Source organism: Microtus ochrogaster, unplaced genomic scaffold, assembly GCF_000317375.1.
Source record: "Microtus ochrogaster isolate Prairie Vole_2 unplaced genomic scaffold, MicOch1.0 UNK36, whole genome shotgun sequence".
In the NCBI taxonomy this organism is placed as follows: Eukaryota; Metazoa; Chordata; class Mammalia; order Rodentia; family Cricetidae; genus Microtus; species Microtus ochrogaster.
The window spans coordinates 3,225,485-3,230,380 of record NW_004949134.1 but is presented as its reverse complement, the minus strand read 5'-3'; the positions used below and the strand labels follow the sequence as shown (position 1 = coordinate 3,230,380).

The 4,896-nt window shown below is 42.4% G+C and overlaps 1 pseudogene; it reads left to right on the top strand.

Annotated features, from left to right (window-relative positions):
* The first annotated feature begins 3,762 nt into the window (after positions 1 to 3,762).
* LOC101986250 lies at positions 3,763 to 4,894 on the top strand (annotated as a pseudogene).
* The last annotated feature ends 2 nt before the right edge of the window (positions 4,895 to 4,896 follow it).

The window sequence follows — 4,896 nt, the reverse complement described above, 5'->3', positions numbered from 1 at the left end:
ACTGATGACTTATAAAAGTAAACTACTTCTATGCATTTGTTTTAATAGCATTCAACATTAAGGCTCATTTTTTTCACTTTGCACCCTATTAGTAGTATTTGTATCGTACAATATAGCGTCATCATTTAGCATTATAGTAACGGTACCTAAATTTATATTTGCCAAAGTTTTTCTCTTAGATGGAAGCAATTATTTCTTTTTAGATATTTTTAATCCTTTGAGAACTTCTTATACAAATAACATTTATATTGAGCATATTCACTCCTCATTCCTGCCCACAAATCTCTAAGTCCTTCCCTATGTCTGTCCTCCCTCTAACATCATGTGTTCCTCTATTTCTTTATATGTAGCCTGATAAGTCCAATTAGTGTTGCACATGAGTATAGGGTTGATCACTGGAACATAGGCAGCCTACCAATGCTCATTCCCATGAAGAAAACTGAATAGTCATTATGTCAATACATATTGGGTGACATCTGATAATTTTAAGAAGTCACAGCAATCAATTTTCTAAAAATATAAATCATCTTCTTATATTCTAAAACTCTTCATATAGTAAATAATTTATACAATAATAGCAAATTACTCTGTACTTGTTCCTTTAGAACCACATTCAATTAATCAATAATTATAAAACTTCTGTCCAATATTCTTACCATTGTAATTACATGAATCTATCTCCCTATATTGACATGCTCAGGATTTCTTACTCATTATTTTTAATGGTGGAATTCTGTCTGAAATCTTATCTCTTGACTTCACTTTCCCAAAGAAGTATCAGATTTATCATATTAGAAAGAAACTATGATCAAGGCACTACTTTCTTATGATGTACAACATCTTGCTAACTACAAGGTGATTTATTACTTACTCAGTGTCGCTTAAAATTCAAATTATTACCTCTGATTTTACTTTTTAAAGCTTTTGCTTCATTTTTCACGTAGACCAGAAATAATACATTCAAACTATCTATCTTTTCTTATAGTATCTCATGATTATCTTTTGCAACTTGTCAAATGATTTAACTATAGCTTCAAACTACTGAAATCTTAAAATGTTAATATTGAAGCACAATTACCTTTAATAATAATTACTTTTAATAATAATATCTAAAACTGATCTAGATTTCTGATATTATACCATACCGATATTTACTCCTATCTCTCTTTAATTATGCAATAATCCTTTACATTGTGTGAATAGATATCATTGTGATTGGTTTATCAAAGAAGTTCACTGGCCTATAGCTCGGCAGGATAAGGTTAGGTTAGGAGATAACCAGGCTAAGGACCCTGGGAAGAATAAGGTTAGAGAAAGGGGAATTGCCAGTTGAGTCAGGGGAAACAGTTCATGCAGGGAAGGCGACAGGCTATGAATCACATGGCAACATGTAAATTAATAGAGTTGGGTTAATTCAAATTATAACAGTTAGTTAGTAATAAGCCTAAACTAGTGGCTGAGCATTTATAATTAATAATGTGGCTCTGTGTGGTTATTTGGGAGCAGCTGGCTGGACAGAGCTGACTGGTTCCTGACAGAAAGAACTCTGTCTATAAGTAATATCATAGAGAAAAATATATTAAGAAGAATTCACTTCGAAGTTAAAAAATGAATTGTTATAGAAGTGCATATATTATTTGTTCATTCTGCATATGACAGCATACTATTAGCAATCGAGGCAAGGGCAATTTTTTTTTCCCAATGAAATGCTTTGCCACATTGAAAGCAAACTACCTATGGAGATTCTTTGATGCCCAACATTCTTTTTTTTTTTTTTAAGGAAACTGGTGCTACCAGTAGCAGATATGTCTCACTGCCATAAAAAGCCTTCTTTTATTAAAACCTCTTGAATGCCATATTCTGTATATCTCTGGAATGTTTGAAGACTACCAATCTATTTAAAATATTGAGGTTAAATAAAGCTTACTTCTTTCTACATATAAACCCTTACTATAAGTTTGTTGGTTATCTTAATTATTCTAAACAGTTTCTAATAGGTTTCAAGGACTAGAACTAGAAATATATTAAAATTTTAAGTGTGTTGCTTGGTTACACTAGCTTACAGTTTATATAACCTTAAATTTGTATCGCTATACAAAAATCCATACCAATGTAAAATATTTGAAACTAGTAGTTGATTTTTAGCCTGAAAGTAGATTCAATATTGTACCCCTTTACGCTATCATTCTTATACCACATCTTTTTTTGTCAGAAAGAGATCCCTGAATTTAACCACCTTTGCCTAGTTTCCTTCCTTTCCATGACCAGTAACAACTTGCAACTAAGACCCTCAAAACAATGACATATATCCATAGCCAAGCAAATGGCCAAAACCACCACTACTCTTGGGAATTTGAGCATTGTGTTCTCAAAATTACTTCCTGTTGTCTGGGGGCAATGTCATCTTTAGGGGACCCTGAGAAAATAATAATGATCAAGTCTTGGGAGAACTGTAGTGGCATTTCAATTGTATTTTAATAATTAAAGATTGCCTAAAAATCTGAGAGTAAAACAGTTCCACTGGTCGCCTTACGAACCAGGTTATGGTAACACACACCTTTAATCCCAGTAGCCACAATGACATACACCTTTAATCCCAGTAGCTACAATAACACACACCTTTAATCCCAGTAACCACACTAGTTGCCATAGAAATTGAGTGGTACATGCCTTTATTCGCAGTGGTACACCTTCTTAATCCCAGCTCTAGAGAGGAATATAAAATAGGGGAGACAGCTCTCATACAGACTCATTCTGAGTGTACTGGAGGCAGGAGAGCCAATTCCTACTGAGGTCGAGGTAAGCACCAGTGGCTGGCTGTTTCTTTTTCGGATCCTCAGGTTGAACCACAGTTTCCGACCCTGAGTTTTATTAATCATGCTTCATATGGCACCTTACTTTTTGTGGCATGAATTTATGAAAAATGCATTTTTTTCTGAGGTTTTTTAGCCACCAGTCCAGACAGGGCTGAGATTGGAAATCCAGCTCTAGGAATTGGCCCCAAACCACCCAGATTCGGGAGAAAAACCAGTGCTCCCAGTTGCCATCTGCCCCACATTAGCTTCCATGTAAAGATGAAAAATACACAGAGAATCTGGGTACTGAATATTATTATGTTGTCTTTGACTGCTGAGGAAAAAGTAACAACTACTAAAAAGACATTCGATTATAAACATTGCTGAATTGGAGGAGGGAGAGAAAGGGAGAAAGGAAGAAGCAGGCGGGCGCTGCGTGTGTCTGAGTGTGCCAGCCTCTTCCGCCTCCCCAGCAGAGGGGCCCGGTGGCCTAGGAAGGGCGGGCAGGCTGCTTGGAGGCAGAGGCAGCAAGAGGTGGCGGACAAAGCTGAGGATAAGGAGGAGGAGAGAGGAAAGAGCAGAGCAGCCATTGTTGAGGGAAACCTTGCAAACAAAGAAGGCTCCGGACTCCCCGCGGCCCCCTGCCCCTCCCCAGGCCGGCCCCTTGGCCCCCAGCCCCCGGCCCAGTGGCCATTGTAACTCCCGCTCCCAGGCTGTGGAAGCCAGGGGGCGTGCAGAGGCTGTGCATGCGAGTCTTTCTGCGGCCTGTGGAGTGGGAGCTCCCAGCCAGACCCGCCTGTCCCACGCAGGACATGAGCAGCTGAAGTTGGCTCCACCTAAGTCCTCACCCTTGCCAGGGTCCCCGAGGGCTTCCAGGCGCTCCCCGCACCTTCTCCGACCCCCTCAGTTCTCCCAGGTTGTTCCTCAAAGTCATTCAAGCTGTACTCACCAAAGGAGCCACCGAACGGCAAAGCCTTCCCTCTCTTTCATCCTGGCACCATGCTGGATCGGGATGTGGGCCCAACTCCCATGTACCCGCCTACATACCTGGAGCCTGGGATAGGGAGGCATACACCATATGGTAACCAAACCGACCATAGAATATTTGAGTTTAACAAACGGCTACAGAACTGTACAGAGGAGTGTGACAATCTCTGGTGGGACGCTTTCACGACTGAGTTCTTTGAGGATGATGCCATGTTGACCATCACTTTCTGCCTGGAGGACGGACCAAAGAGATACACCATCGGCCGGACCCTGATCCCATGCTACTTCCGCAACATTTTTGAGGGGGGTGCTACAGAGCTGTATTATGTACTTAAGCACCCCAAGGAGGCATTCCACAGCAACTTTGTGTCCCTCGACTGTGACCAGGGCAGCATGGTGACCCAGCACGGCAAACCCATGTTCACCCAGGTGTGTGTGGAGGGCCGGTTGTACCTGGAGTTCATGTTTGACGACATGATGTGGATAAAGACATGGCACTTCAGTATCCGGCAGCACCAAGAACTCATCCCCAGGAGCATTCTGGCCATGCACGCTCAGGACCCCCAGATGCTGGATCAACTCTCCAAAAACATTACCCAGTGTGGGCTTTCCAATTCCACTCTCAACTACCTCCGACTCTGTGATACTCGAGCCCATGCAGGAACTCATGTCACGCCACAAGACCTACAGCCTCAGCCCCCCGAGACTGCCTCAAGACCTGCCTTTTCCAGAAGTGGCAGTGCATGGTAGCACCTCCTGCAGAGCCTGCACGGTAGCAGCCCAGCAAACGGAGGAAATGGAAGATGTCAGGGGGTATCACCATGAGCTCGGGGGTGGGGAGGGCGGCAACATTAACAACAGCAACAGCAAGAAGAGCCCATTCAGCATCTTCACTCTCTCCAGCCAGGTACCTGATGTGATGGTAGTAGGGGAGCCCCACCCTGATGGGCGTGGATTTCGGGGACGAGGACGAGAGGCTCATCACTCGGCTGGAGAAAACCCAGTTAGACGCGGCCAAGGGCATTGACAACAAGGACAACTTTAACAACTCCCCTGAACTGGGCGCCAACAGCCCCTGGAACAGCAAGCCTCCATCCAGCCAAGAAAGCAAATC